Below are 16,988 nucleotides of genomic sequence, written 5' to 3' on the forward strand. Positions count from 1 at the left end.
TAAGAACATACTCCATTGTTTACATCACTGTAGAACATGATATCTAGAGTAAGAACATACTTCATTGTTTACATCACTGTAGAACACGATATCTAGAGTAAGAACACACTTCATTGTTTACATCACTGTAGAACACGATATCTAGAGTAAGAACACACTTCATTGTTTACATCACTGTAGAACATGATATCTAGAGTAAGAACATACTTCATTATTTACATCACTGTAGAACATGATATCTAGAGTTAAAACATACTTCATTATTTACAACACTGTAGAACACGATATCTAGAGTTAAAACATACTTCATTATTTACAACACTGTAGAACACGATATCTAGAGTTAAAACATACTCCATTATTTACATCACTGTAGAACACGATATCTAGAGTAAGAACATACTTCATTGTATTTACATCACTGTAGAACCCTATATCTAGAGTAAGAACATACTTCATTGTATTTACATCACTGTAGAACCCTATATCTAGAGTAAGAACATACTTCATTGTTTACATCACTGTAGAACCCTATATCTAGAGTAAGAACATACTTCATTATTTACATCACTGTAGAACACGATATCTAGAGTAAGAACATACTCCATTGTTTACATCACTGTAGAACACGATATCTAGAGTAAGAACATACTTCATTATTAATATCTACATCACTGTAGAACACGATATCTAGAGTAAGAACATACTCCATTATTTACATCACTGTAGAACACGATATCTAGAGTTAAAAAATACTTCATTATTTACATCACTGTAGAACACGATATCTAGAGTAAGAACATACTCCATTGTTTACATCACTGTAGAACACGATATCTAGAGTTAAAACATACTCCATTATTTACATCACTGTAGAACATGATATCTAGAGTTAAAACATACTCCATTATTTACATCACTGTAGAACACGATATCTAGAGTAAGAATATACTTCATTGTTTATATCTACTTTACTGTAGAACTCGATATCTAGAGTAGGAACACTGACTGGAAACAGCAGACATGTAATCACATATTATTTTTTTCAGAAAGGTACAATATTTGTTTCCTTTGGGTTCGTGTTGTAATTGACTGAATATTATTTTTTAAAACAATTACAGTTGGCTTTTATATTTGGTTGTGTGTTTAGCTTAAAACGACAAACAAATATTTTAGAACATGGAAAATTTACACCTTCGTTTTCAGTGGTTCAACAATTGTCACGCGGCCCACCCGGATCATAGTCTGGCATTGTTCGAAGTATTGCGAACTGCTTTGAACATTATTGATATACATGTATGAACTTAAAATTCTACAACAGAGTTGATAAACTAATTAAACAATCTATTGAATATAAATATAAAGGAAGTTGCTAAGACACGAAACAGAAAAAAGAAATCCAGCAAGAAAATATAAGCGGGTTACTATAACAGCAGGCCGCCACAAAGGCAGTCGATGGATTCGGTTAGAAAGTGATTAGTGCTTCTTTCTGTGGTATTTGTTCTTGCATATGCTAGTTAAGCCAAGTTATATTAACTATTAAGTGCAATACAATGACGTCACACGAACTGCGACTATCTAATTTACAATGAATCAATCTAGCGCAATGAATGCCCTCGGAATTTGTCAGTGATTTATTCATATGGTAAGGTGGAAATATATATCTATATCGATGTTATTGCTGCCCAAATCCTGTTCATTGCCCTTTTCGATCGTCATTTGAAGAACATGATGCCGGTCTTAGCACTTTGTCGAATATTTGAATCCTTATTTATGCGATGAACTGAAAACATTTGTGCAGCAATGACGATATTGAGAAATTTGTATACTCTCATACTAATATTACCTCAATTTATCTGGTGCCGAGGTCGTTTTATTGACATAGTTTGTTTTCCTCTGTAGTTAGCAATACATAACTTCCTAATATGACGTCATAGCGTTATGGGTCAGAATAACCCTTATCGTGACTAGCAAAATTCAATCACAAAGAATTCAAAGATTTAACAATTTATTTACAATTATTCACAGAAAAATACTTCAATAAAAAGATTACTAACTTACAGTAAGTCTAAACATAGTTCACAAAACAGTGTCCGGTGAAAGGTGAAGATAACAGTGATCAATCCCACAACTCCTATAAGCAGTATAAAACAAAGAGTTGGGCAAACACGGACGGAGTTAATTGTAGTCAAAATCAGTGTACCAAGAACGGTCTAACAATTGGCATGAAACACGTCAGACAGCATTTGACCCAATGAGAGGTTGTATTGGCCAACTAGATCGTTATAAAAATAATAGAATTTGCGAAATGCTGACTTTAAACGAGACTGTTGAAACCCCTACACCATCAACTTGTTTGTTAGTAGCCTACTCCGATTTAAAATCTGACCCTAAGCAGAGCAAGTTATTGCGTATCGAATCAGTTGAGAGATATAAACTCCATATGCAGGTGATAATGGAATACATAAATATGGGAAGTTGACGATGGAGAAGCTGCAATCATCCCGTTTGTCATAAAGTTGAGTGGTTGCTGGTTTATAGACTGCCACAAATCAGCTGTTAAGTCTAATCCAATCCCAGACGTTAAAGTCCAAATGTTATTCCGTACAGTGCTTATCGAATGCTTAACGAGTGCTTATCACCACAAAGTCTACTGTATATTTATACTACCGCAATAGGCTTATCGAATGCTTAACGAGTACTTATCACCACAAAGTCTACTGTATATTTATACTACCGCAATAGGCTTATCGAATGCTTAACGAGTACTTATCACCACAAAGTCTACTGTATATTTATACTACCGCAATAGGCTTATCGAATGCTTAACGAGTACTTATCACCACAAAGTCTACTGTATATTTATACTACTGCAATAGGCTTATCGAATGCTTAACAAGTGCTTATCACCACAAAGTTTACAGTATATTTATACTAACGCAATAGATCGAATTTAAAATTACAAGTAGTATATATGAATTATTGCTAAAAATCTTCATATTAAAGAACCCCAGGAGTACAATGTGTCAAATTGATATGCAAACATCTTATAATGTAATGTACACAAATTGTCTAAAAAGTGAGTTTTTTTCTTATAATTCGTTTCCGCATTTTTCCGTTATGGTTTGAAATATTGACATATCTTTTGTTGTTGTTGTATCTTCCTACTAAACAACTACATACCATGATCCACTTTGCTACAGTTGACCCAGTTTTACAAGAGGTATAGACCTTTCCAAAGGATAAAAATTTGCTTTAAACAAACGAAAACAGTTGTGGAAAATTAATTTTATGGAATCCACAGGATGAAACTATACTATTCCGTCAACTTCAAGTTTACTATAAGGTCTGGAAAAATGACTGAATGACAGAACTCTGCCATTCTGCCACTAGTAGTAACCATTCAGTCATCCTTCAGTTGACGGAATGGCATAGTTTCATCCTGTGAATTCAATAGAATTCATTTTCCACAATTGTTTTCCTTTATTTAAAACTTTGCTGATTTGATACTTGCTGTGTAGCGTCCTATAACAACTACATATAAGTTTAAATTTCGTCACAGTTGAACCACTTTTGCAAGAGCAATGCTGTATACAGCCTTATTTCTTTTCTACGGTGGTTTTCTTATTTGAAAAATCGATTGTATTTGGAAGAATCATATACATGTATAGCTTTATTTTATAAAAGCGATTATATCCAATAATTTCACTGAATCTGTCGTTTGTATCAACGGTCATTAAGGGTACATGACATGAAAGGTGATGCTAAAAGTTTCCGAATTTAGTTAAGATGCAAATTTTTAAATCGATTTTCTTCAGAAAACACAAACATTTTTTTGTTGCATGCGTACTGGAAAGATAAATCAATGCACTATACATCACGTTTGTTAAAACCTTCGGGGAGCTATGTGTAAAACAAATGTCTCCCCAATTCCCCATTTTGAAAGTTCTCCAAATTACACTCCTCCCAATGTACTGCATGGTATGGAGAAGAAAGCATGAGCAGAAACATAGATATTATGTCCAGCACTTTATGCATTGAGGGAAACAGTGGAGAAAAGTTTCAACAATGATGTGACAAATGACTGTTGTATATGATAATAATTAACGATTGTTATGCTGAAGTACCGGTAGGAAAGAAGTAGAAGCATTTACACGCTATTTTACACTTTCCGTCCCTCTTTGATCCACAGTAAGTCTTAATCAGTAATTGGATCCTTGGGTTTCAAATGTATATGTGCAGTAGATTCAATGTTATCAATGAATCATATAGGAAAGGTGAAGGTAACGAACAGTGATCAATCTCATAACGGGGAAGCATTCACAAGCTATTCTATTCCCTCCACCCTTCTTAGATCCATTATAACTGTTAAAAAATTGATTGGATCCTAAGGTTCCAATAATATACACACGTTTAAATTGTAATGGAGCACTGTAAAAAGTTTCACATGTACCCAATACACCATAAAGGAGAAGCTTTACAGGCTATTAATACCCTCCATTCCTCTTTGATCCTCTGTAAATCGTAGGGAAATATTAGATCCCTGGGTCAGAGCAATGTGAACATCATTAAATGATGAGGTATTGTGTAAAATTTCAAGGTTACCCGATAAACCATATAGGAGAAGAGTTCACAAGTTATTTTACACCCTCCACTCCTCTTCGATTCACCATAACTTTAAGTATAACAACTGGACCCTCCTGTCCCAACAATATGCACATTTGCAAATGATAATGAATGATTGTACAAAGTGATAAGCCATATAGAAGGAGAAGTGTTCACAAGCTATTTTACATCCTCCACCCCTCTTAGATCCACTATAACTATTAGGAAAATAATTGGATCTTCCTGTCCCAACAATATGCACATTTACATATGGCAATGAAGCATTGTACAAAGTTTCAATTCTATCCGATAAGTCATACACTAGGAGAAGCGTTCCAAAGATTTTGTGACAGACAAATGGACAGAAAGTACAAAAACAATATGACTACCCTGGAAGAGAGGAGACATAAATACCAAAAATGGCAGAAAACGTCTATCATGTCACAATTCTGAATCTAATTCATTTTAATCAAAGTGAAAATAATAAGCATGGCTGTCAGTTCCAGGAGTATAATGATTTCCCCATTAGCTTCATGGGAAATCTGCTTTGTAAAATTGTCTTCCATATTACTAAGACCAACAGTCTGAGTACTGCTGTCGTAATCAGAGAATTGGACATACTAGTGGTGTATACGTATTCAATTCCGGTATAATGAGTACTTTGGTGAAATGGTCATTTTTTTTTTAAAATCAAGTTTTTGTATAGAATAGTAAAAAAAATGTAGAGGCCACAAACGTGATTACAATTTTCAAAATGTTGCTCAAAGTATTCAGCGGTAGTTTTAAGTAGGTCATACATACCTTTCGAAAGCATGCAATGATCCAAATCACAGGACACCACACGTTGGAATACCTTCATACACCTAGAACTGAATCTGATAACACACCAACACAGCCATGGTTCACTTAATATACATTCATAGATCACTTCAGAAACCAATCCCTGGATAATCAATATGCGCACAAGAAAGGTACAGGCGTTTATTTCAATCATAAAAGTTACATCTCCAGCAGTTGTTTTACACCTATTTTCTCTTATTCAGATCGTAATCGCGCAGAAAATGCGCGCGATAGTCTAGTGGGATGTATAGAAAGGGATACAGTGAGGAAGCATAATCAATTCTGCACCTTTATCAAAGAGTCATTATAGACCTGTAGAAATGGCATCTCGCTTTGAATCTGTAACATCCGATATTTAATCCTTTCCATTACTGGTTGTACAGAGTAGTATATGAAAGTATCGATGCCGGAAGGCACAGTCTAGAAGCTAGCTGTAGGTGAGTGAAGGTTTCAGTAAATGTTGCAGCCTCTTCCCACACTGGTACACCCGATTTCTTTCACAAAGGAACATGCTCAGACAGAGATTAGTATACCAAACACACACTTCATACATATTCTGTGGAAAATTATATCTGAAAGATAATTGGAGTGTGTGTGGATTTCCATGAATTTGTTTCAGTACAGGATCTTGGATTATTAGCAATGATCCAGCTGACCTCCGCTATAAATCAGCTGTCCAGCTGGAACTTAAGAATGTCGTATACTACATACATGTACTAATGCTCGTCCTTACATAACTTTGTTTTTTAACAATTTCAAACTTTAAAATACTTTAGAATACAGTTTTTGAAGTATCTGAAACACATCCTTATCTATCAGAAAAGAAGGATTTCGCATTATATGGCAGATGTCTTCGTTTGGATTCACACAAAAGAAAATTATTAGTGCGAGTGTTATGAGCTCATCACAAATACCATGTGTCAAATGTTAATGAAACCAGTGTTTGTAGTGCTACTAAGAAGTTGTTTATTTAGTATTATATGAATTAAGTCTCGTATGTCCATTCACTGACCACATTCTGAGGAAACTGGGGAGGGATTCGTGTGCATTATTGATAAAGGCGATTTTATACCAAGTGGGTCCTGCCCTATGGAATGGCTGTTTTGATTTGCTGATTAGACAGTGTTGAACGGAAGGTTTTATGAAAGGGGGATCCCAAGATATTCTATGACGTAACTAGAAATTTGACTGGGCTCCAACGAGAATTTCTTTCATATATGTACTAGACAGCTAATGGCACAGCATTAATTAATGTTTGTGTAGCGGACAGTATAAGAGGGAACTTATTCTGCATTGCCAGTGAGTTAGCTTTTCTAGTGATGTGGTAGGGTCTCTCTCTTGATCATGCAAGTTAAGCAACAACGAGCGTGATCAGCTAGCACTTGACTCGGTGAGCGCTTCACGTTATATTTGTAAGGACAGAGAGAAGTACCTATTCTTTTGCCAAATTTGCATTTCCATGCTCACATTAAGGATCAACTACGTTTACAAGATATGAAAGTTCTTAGGTGTAGTGAATTTAGTTGTAATCTTGTTTTTGTTACTCCATGATAAAGGTATAAATGGGTGTCTTCCTTTAAATGTCAACTACCTTCGTATAAAATATGAAAGATTTTTGTTAAAATCTGTTCAAAATATGTACATGACGGACAAACAGACAGACGCTCATAATCTATAAACGTCTTCCTTTAATAAACAGCTGGCTATCTCTAGAATTTGAAAGATGCATGTTAAAAAATTTGTCAATACAGAGTATCACAATGAAAGTGTATCAAAGGATTGACCTCTGACCTCGTGATCACACTATTAGATACCTTTCTCAGGGGCGGATCCAGGAATTGCGGTTACGGGAGGCGCCACTTTATGAGACAGGGGGTCTGGGGACCGCCATGAGACCCCCAGTGGGTCCAGGGGGCGAAGCTCCTGGATTTTACAGATTTTATAGGGCTTGAAATATGTCTCCTATTTAGTAATTTGTACTATTTTCCATCATTTTTTATCAGGTGAAATTAATAAAATGACGCAAATTTTAAGGGGTTTTGGAAAAAATTAAGTTCTCCCAATAAAGTAATTCAAGAAATCAAAAAAATTTGTCTTTTTTTCTCTGGGAGTGGAAGAAATTATTGCTTCTTTTATCGTTTAGTACATTTTTCTAAACAAGATACCACGATTTACCTTAACTTTGAAAATTTTAGCAGGGGGGGGGAGGGGGGAGGAGGGCGCCCCCCCCCCTTAAATCCGTCACTGTTTCTATCAGATATGAGAAGTCTTGGTGTACTGGGATGTAGAATCATCGACATCATCGGAAGTGATGCAAATATAGAGTCTTGGGCTTCCTAACAATGAAATCTGTATTAGAGTACCAACTCTGATCGATCATGCATCGTAAGACATCACCGTAAAACGGGAAAATGCTGGTTATCCACAGAATAACGAGGTCGTCATTTTCATTAAGATAGATGACCTGGAAAAAAAATAATATCGCATTGATTTTGTGTAGAAAAGATTTTATAGAACTTGATAAATGTTAATGTATTCATTAATGCCATAAACATGTTCTTTGCGTGATTTTTGCACAATATACACAGATGATACAGTGCACCACTGTGTATAATGATTACTAATCATGAATAATTTCTACCCATACTTTGGGGGGGGGGGGGATAACATAACATTTCCTAAAAAGTATAATATAAAATTTAAAATAAATTTCAGGGAACACGAAAGAACAACATGGGGGAATTTATTTCATTAAGTAAGTTTCTATCTTTAAAAATATATAAAATTCGAATATCAACATTACTTGCCAATGCCTTTTTCGATCGGATATGTGTAACGAAAAAAATCTACCATATTAATAGTGATATAATAGATCTGTTAATTCAATATATTAAGACAATTAATTTACAAACAGAACTAACTACATGTAGATAGACTATGTTGCATAACCAAGTCAAGAGAAATAATTCATGGGGTATTCAGGTTTGTTAATTTCCAGTCTGTACAGAGATTGTTTCAAATTTAAGATCAAGTCTTCTTTGATAAGTAATCAACACCTCTACCCGACTGATGAATTTATCAATTGGTTCGGACAATTTCTTAGCTGTCTGTAACACAAATAAGAAAGGCAAGATTTTAAATGCAAGAAAGAAAAACGGTGTATAGTGGTTTGGGATATATGGATCGTGGATATCGGCCTGGATAGCTCAGTGGTTAGAGCACCTGAGTAGTGATAGCTCAGTGGTTAGAGCACCTGAGTTAGTGATAGCTCAGTGGTTAGAGGACCTGAGTAGTGATAGCTCAGTGGTTAGAGCACCTGAGTAGTGATAGCTCAGTGGTTAGAGCACCTGAGTAGTGATAGCTCAGTGGTTAGAGCACCTGAGTAGTGATAGCTCAGTGGTTAGAGCACCTGAGTAGTAATACAGGGATCCCAGGTTCGATTCCTTGTTCAGCCATTAAATTTCCTGTTACATTTGGTGCCGTTTACCACCCCTTGAATTGCATGTGCAAGTCCTGACGGGCAAAGTAATTTAGGCTGTGTCTTTGAGGGTGAAGACAAATTAAGGAGGAAGGAATGTAGTGGTTTGAGCTTTATAGACCGTGAATATCGATCTTGATATCTCAGTGGGTAGAGCACGGGATCCCGGGCTCGATTCCCGGTCTAGTCATTAATTTTTCTCCTTTCCTGATACAGATGTAATAAAAGGCATCAAAATGAAGGTTGATGATACATGTATAGCTTATGTTGGGAAACATTTAAAGTGAACAACAGTCTGAAGTATCAATTTACTTGAAATAAGAATTCGGAAGAAAAAAATATCCAATCCGGAAAAAAATACCCATCGTCTCAGAGAGAGAGAGAGAGAGAGAGAGAGAGAGAGAGAGAGAGAGAGAGAGAGAGAACCGTGTATACACGTGTAACCGACACCTGATATTGCTACCAATCCACAGGCATTTGTTTCTGTAAATAAGTTATGACCTCTGTGTACTAATATTAGCACAAGGTACTTACCTTCAAATTACTCTGAGAATGTCGGCCTTTTAAGATTCCAAGGAATATCGTACATGCGATGTAAATGTATTTACTGCGTTCTCTTGTACGATCATTCAACTAAACAAAACATGTATGGCATGACTGCATTTATTGCCTCTTATCTCTGAAAACTGCAATAACGCAATAAAACAGCTCGATTTTCCGTTTTATACTTCGAAGTGCTTGGTTTTGAATTTTTTTTTAAATCCGTTGTTTCCATCCGTAAAGCTGGCATCATTTGCTATTGATCCCAGTTTGTAGGTCCCAACATCCTCTCGTCATCTCTAAAGATCCCATGTTTCTACCAGTCACTGTTCTAAAGTCATACAAGTGTTTATGATCAAGGTCAAAGTCACCGGAGTCACTTAACCTTGATACTAATTTGTAGATCCCAATATCTTCTCATCAGTTTTGAAAATCCAGCTATTGCAGGTGCAACGATTCACCACGATTCCTTCAGCCAAATCGATTCTCGATTCACAACTGAGCAAATTCGGATCGGTTTAATATAAAAGAATAGAAGGTGTACAAGTTATCTATTCACTTCCTTTAACTTCCAATTTTGATTGGCTAGAGAACGTCCAATCACACTTAGGTCACTAAAACAAATAAGATGAAGCAACATGATTACAATCCCGTGCTCAAAAATCCTCCTAAGTTACTTGAATCCAAAGAGTGGGGTATATTTGGTTTTATAAAGGCAGTAAAAGAATAGAAAACATGTGAGTTTTGTTTTGGTTATTCCCAATGATTTGCTGCAATCTTGGAATGAGTGTCACTGAGTGGTCAAACTAGCATATTATGCTTTTAATATTTGTATTTGTGAAATGATATCATCTAATTTCTAGAAATTTCTCTACGTCTAAATTACTAATTTATGTTTAATTTCATCTAGTCAAGGATGTTTAAAATTTGTTCTTTTTTAATGTTTGATTTTTGAAATTTCAATGAAATGTGGCCTTCATATCATATGTAGTGTTTGTGTATGCTGATGGTTGTGATTGAGAGTAAATGTTGAATATCCAAGTTACTATTCAAATAATCGAATGGAAAAATAACCGAATCGAATGGCTAAAATCGAAATCGAGTCGAATCGTAAAGTCTGTGAATCGTCGCAGCTCTACCCGCTATAAAACCTGGTTCTTAATACCAATTTTATTATCTAAAATCAGAGGTCAAGGTCACTGGAGTCGTCACTTAACCTTGATATATATTTGTAGATCTCGAGGAAACTGACCGACGATAACACCATAAAACACTGGACAGATATTGCTAAAGTAAACCAAAATGCATTGAAATCCGAACCCCTTTACGTATCGTATATACGTTTACAGATGTAGTCGACGCGTTTTTTAAAAATACTTATATGTCGATTCGATATATCACAGTGAACTCGAGATAAAAGACACGACAGAGAGTATTTCTAGTATGTGTGAGATTGACCAGTGTTGGCTATCGTCACTTGTTCCAGCGACAGGTTTCATGATCATCGTATCGTTTCATATTCTATCCATCTATTAAGAAATTTGATGCACCTAAGCCCATTTGTTTATGATGACATTTATCATAAATCGGTGAAAGCAATACATTACAAAACGACAAAACTAAATCAAAGCGATATCGTACAGATCTTGAATTTGAATTGTATGTCAATTCGCTGTACATGGACACAACAAGTTGCAGGACAGCATAGTGTTATTGTCAAACAATTCGCCGTACACCGGACCTAACTCAATATTGCTAATTTCTTTTATAGATTCGACGTTTATGGACTAACAATCATTTCAATGTACACATTATACCATTTTATGACGATTCGTACAGGGAAACAGTGAAATAAATCCACAAAAATTGTCACACACAGAGCACGACCCCTCTATTTTACAGGTACATGTACCAGGCGCTCAATGTTATGATATAAATCGAAATCTACATTATTTCGTGGAAGTCTTAGGTCATTGATAATAAGTTTGTACATCGTTGAAACATTCCAACAAGCGGGTAGCATCAACAAATGTATTGCATCAGCAAATATGTGAAAATGGTTTAAAAAGAAGGAATTCTCATCTTGGTGTGTTATTACTTCAAACATCCTTGCTGCGATTGGTAGCAATATCCGGTGTTGGTGATACACGGTTAGGATAACAACAGAATTAGGAGGGGGCCCCCTCCCCTGATAAAGTTATTCCTACGTTTAGTTGGACGATTTAACGACCATCTCAACAACCAGAGTGTTTCAGCTGTTTATTTAACTAAAATTATCCAACCTCCATGATGATTATGGACCGTTTTCCAGCTTTTCCCACTTTAACAAGATCATCCAGGTCTCCATGCCAGTACACCGGAAGTTTCTTGAAAGTGAATTTTTAGGTCAAAACAATATCTGAACGAAAGTGTCAAATAAACCAAATGAAAGTAATACATTCTACTACTGAGATTTTATAAATTTATCTTGAATATGATTTTAAAAAATGGTCAACGCCAACCAATATTATTTTTTTTACCGAATTGATGAGAGCCAGGGGCAGGTAATTTCAACTTCAAAAGGCACAAAAACAGAGACGTCAAGAACGATGTCTATACAGCCGGATTTAGCGACATGTTAATGCATCTTCCTAAAGTTCACCATACACGTATATTAGTTAAAGCAATAAAGTTCTACATGAAAAATAACACTTTTTAAAGATTGATAAATCAAATATGAAATATGAACTATACATTCACTGTCTGTGTACACTGTTCACGCTGACCCTCTCTGATAAATCGATTCTTTAGGTTTCTAATATGTCAAGGGACATAGCTATTATCTAGCATTCAGCATCACAAATAGCAAGACTGATACGCTTCTAATGCGATTGAGACAAATTATTGATTTTAATACACCCATGTATTTTAACGTGAAACAAGGATGCATTCATACATGATAATCCATTCCAATATGGAAAGACTGATTTTAAAGATAACATGTAATGAGTACTAATAAAAGAAAACACGCCAGAATGTCGACGCTCGCGCTGTCGGGCCATATTTCAGTTCAGTTCTGTCTTGTTGCTCGACTAGAACAGACTTTTCTATTGCCACACATGTACATACACACGATATTTCAGTTCAGTTCAGTCTTGACGCTCGACTAGAACAGACTTTTCTATTGCCACACATTACACTCCATAATTTTAATATGTGGACGTTTTGTTTGTTATCAGCTTTTGTAGTTTTGTTGTAGTGTTAGTTTCCGTTTCTATTTAGTTTCCTTTTCGATGTAAATATTCTATCGGCCTGAGGAAGGGACAGGTCTTCCCACAAATTGACAATTCGCTGTTGTTCATGCCGTCGGTCATGTTTACTTCTATAACCATATGAGCATCTTTAGATCTATAGACTCGTGATGCAGATTTAAAACATCGCACAAACTCATTAACACAATTCATTTCAACTTTGGGTGGAAAATTCATAACACACATCCAAACACTCCCATCCCCGATTGATTTTTTTTATCCGCCCATTGTACGTTTTATGGATTGGTTTAAGAAAGGAGAGATACATAGAACAACCAGGTAGTATAATACTTCTCATTACCAGCTCGTCAGAGTTATCGCGCTTTGATAAATCTTCTGCGTTAATCGGCAATCCTCGGCTAACTCCGCTACGTTCCATACGAACCTCGGATGTGACTGGAGTAGGAATGTGCATCAATTCAATACATTTCTTCGTCGGAACTGCCTCCTCACTCAATTGTTCTCTGCGTGAAGATGACGAATAACAGCGAAATTTTAACAGCTCTCCAGTATGGAGCGCCAAATTAACATAAACTCAAATAATTGAAGATATCTTCAATTATTTGAAGATATCATCGATTCAATTATTGCTCTCTTTAATTGAATTAATGCGCGCATTAAATCAATTCTTTTAAAGACAGCAACAATTCAATTAAAGAGATCATTAATTCAATTGTGGATATGTTGAATTGAAGATCTCTTTAATTATATAGTTGCTCTCTCTAAAAGAATGATTACTCTCTTCAAATGAATTAAAGATATCATTAATTCAATTGAAGAGAGCAATAATTGAATTAATGCGCGCATTAAATCAATTATTGCTCTCATCAAATGAATTAATGCGCGCATCAATTCAATTATTGCTCTCATCAATTGATTTAATGCGCGCATTATATCAATTATTGCTCTCTTCAATTGAATTGTAGCGCGCATCAATTCAGTTGTTGATATCATCAATTCATTTGAAGAGATCATTAATTCAATTAAAGCGCGCATCAATTCAGCTGAAGAATTAATCCTATCATCAATTCAATTGCGAATATTTGTCAGTTGTTTCCCCTATTTCAAACATAAGTGGCGCAAGACTCGTTTACGTCCTTGTTGACTTCCGGTGTACATAAGATTTATAAGAGAGTGTAAGGTTTTTGTTGTGCAAATAGGGAGCGGGGGTAGAATTCCCGAGATATGAAGCTTTTAAAAAATTCAATTGGTTCATTGTCATCAAATGTGACAGCGACATCCCACTCAGCGTCGTGCGCTATAAACTTCAGTCTTCAGTTCAGTCCGACTTCACAGATATTAGATGACGACTTTGTTGCAGAAAGTATTTACGGGGGATTAAACATTTGCTCTGAAGATCGTAATATTCTGCATGAATGTTTTATACTGAAATTTTATCTATCCTTAGTGATACAGTCATCAATGATCTTATAATTCTATGACCCCCCCCCCCCCCTCTTTCTAGACTAGATCTATAATCGAACGGGGGAAATTTGAGTCCTCAATATATAAACCAAGTATGTTACAAAAATACATTTCAGATGTCATTTAAAAATTAGTTTTAAAGTTAACCAAGGTCGTCAAAATATGAATGAACACGATTGCTAATAGAACCCCCCCCCTCCCCCCCCCCCTCCCCCAATTAGTTTTAAAGTTAACCAAGGTCGTCAAAATATGAATGAACGCGATTGCTAATAGAACCCCCCCCTCCCCCCCCCCCTTACGCCGTCACTCGGTACGACGACACGACTGTAATGGAGGGGTGGCTATAATCAGACTGTAACTGTAAGGCAGTGACTATTCTTAGGTCTTGTTTTCGTTTTTGATGACTGGATTGTAAATTGATGTCAACACTTTACTTTCATTGTTAATTTTGTTATAATTCAAAAAGTGTTGTAAAATATTGTTTGAATTTCAGGGAAAACGAGTCTGGATTCTTCAATAGTCAATACGTATGAAAATAATCAAAGTATGTGATGAAATTGTCAAACTTTCATAACTTATCAAAGTTTGCATTATCATAGTTATGTTGTTATGTCATGTTTATCAACTGACCCACGGAAGTACAGTCCAATACGTCAAAGAAACGAATACCAGTCCTAGCCTATTTTAACTGTTGACGCAAACCAGAAGAAAAATGCATCTCAAGAGATTAAGATATTTCTGAATTTTTTTAGAAATAAAATTTGAATCATATCTACTTTTATCAAAATTAAATGCAAATTCATAAAGCTATAAATTTATCCAAGTGAAGTAAATTACAAATTTCACTATCATATATACAATGTTGTGTTTATAATAAAACCCACACATAGGCCTATTGTTCATTGTGGTTTTTATTTTTAAAAATCATTGTATTACGTTTTTCAATATTCACTTGTAACTTCGATTTCAATCTGAAGTATGAACATTTAAGGTTGATCGATCCTCATGTGACGTCATAGGTTTTTGCAAAAATCTTAATAAATTAAACTTTGCGCATGATAGAAATATATCTTTTTGTCAAGGGCAATAACTCGTGTGCTGGAATTTCCTCAACTGGATGTCTATTATACATTGGTTTCCCTAATATCCATGATTAATCTATACATATTTATGAATTAGCAGTTCTTTTAAAACTGTTGATATTTAAATTTTGTCATTTCAACAAGTTTTTATCTATTTTTATTATTCTGTTTAACGAAAATGTGTGTTTTCTAATGTTGATATACTTCTGTTTTTGTATGTCTGACATCTTTAAAAAGGTGGCAACATATACGTTTTCTTTGGTTATTAATTGAATTAAACTATATTGAGTGGAAATTAATAAAGTTTTTCCACTTTTAACCATTAATATTGATAAGTGACATGAGGATGGAGCTACCTTAAATTGACCTTCAAATTGAAAAGTGTACTACATTTGTTAAGTGATGTATTTTAGTATTAAATCATTCATATCATGAACTGTCATGGTACATATAAACATGATAAATCCTTATACATGAAAGTAAACACGGGTCAAATTATGTAGGCCTACATCAGTTTCCTGCAACACCATGGACAAACGTCATTTGGATACAACCATTCCTTTACGCAGGATACAGTCGTGCTTTTCACGCAGAGTACAACCAACTCATAGTTTATCAATCACAGTATATGGATGGAGACGTGAATTTAGAAGTTGAAAGAAAGCTTGAACTTCCGTCTTAAACTTGCAATCCAAATTGTAATATTCGATTAAAATGTAGAAACTCGAAATTTTGAATCATTATTGTACAGCTAGCATATGGGGTAGTAAAATTTATTTGACCTGCCAATTATTATGCTCTCTCTTGTCCTATGGACTAATAAAAAAGTTAATCGCAAACTGTTTACCTATCGTGATGTCATCATGTAAGTAATATAAGTTAAAACACGCAAATAAACTGTTTAATGTGGTATGATATATCATGTACTCTGTATACATGTGCCTTCTCTATCGTGAATTTTATTTCATAAAGAGAAGTTATGCATATACATTCACTATTACTACACATTTTAACAGCTTAATAATACAATTTTAGATATATATATGGATATATTTAATAATTGATATTCTTAATCCTCGATCGAGAGAGAGAGGGGGGGGGGGGGGGCGGTTGGGGGCGCATCTTATTGTTTTAAACATATGCAATTCAACAACTCTTAAAGAATTATGATGTATTGTATATTATATATTCAACCTAAACTACTGTTTAAGTATGTAAACTTCACCACGAAGTAGTTTTTAATGAAAAACGTTCAATGTGCATTGAATGTCTTTATTTAATCGATGTGACAGAGAAAATTCGGTTACAGCTGAAACTCTCAACGTGCTTTCCTTTCCGCTCAGAGAGTCTTACAATGCGTTTTCTAAGTTCGTCTCTAAGCGCAGTGAGGTCCTACGAATCGTAATCAGACATCGTTACTAAATATTCAACAACTTTCTAATCTAAACATGTCCTTCCGACGCTCTCTTAAACTTGAGGTTAGAAACGCCTTGGACGTTAACGGATCGTGCGCCACCTGTAATCAAGGGCGAGTAATTTGAAGTTTTATTTGCCATTAATGCGCGCAATAATGGCAAATAAAACTTACTGTATTAATGAATTATAATGTTAAACATTTGATAAAAAGTATTCAAAACGAAAGAATGGGGTCTATAAGGGATTTAAACCAATAGGAACATAATTTTTAGTTCAATTTTAATAAGCCATCTAGCGGAACACGGTGCTGCA

This window comes from Ostrea edulis, chromosome 5 (genome assembly GCF_947568905.1).
Source record: "Ostrea edulis chromosome 5, xbOstEdul1.1, whole genome shotgun sequence".
NCBI classification, from domain to species: Eukaryota; Metazoa; Mollusca; class Bivalvia; order Ostreida; family Ostreidae; genus Ostrea; species Ostrea edulis.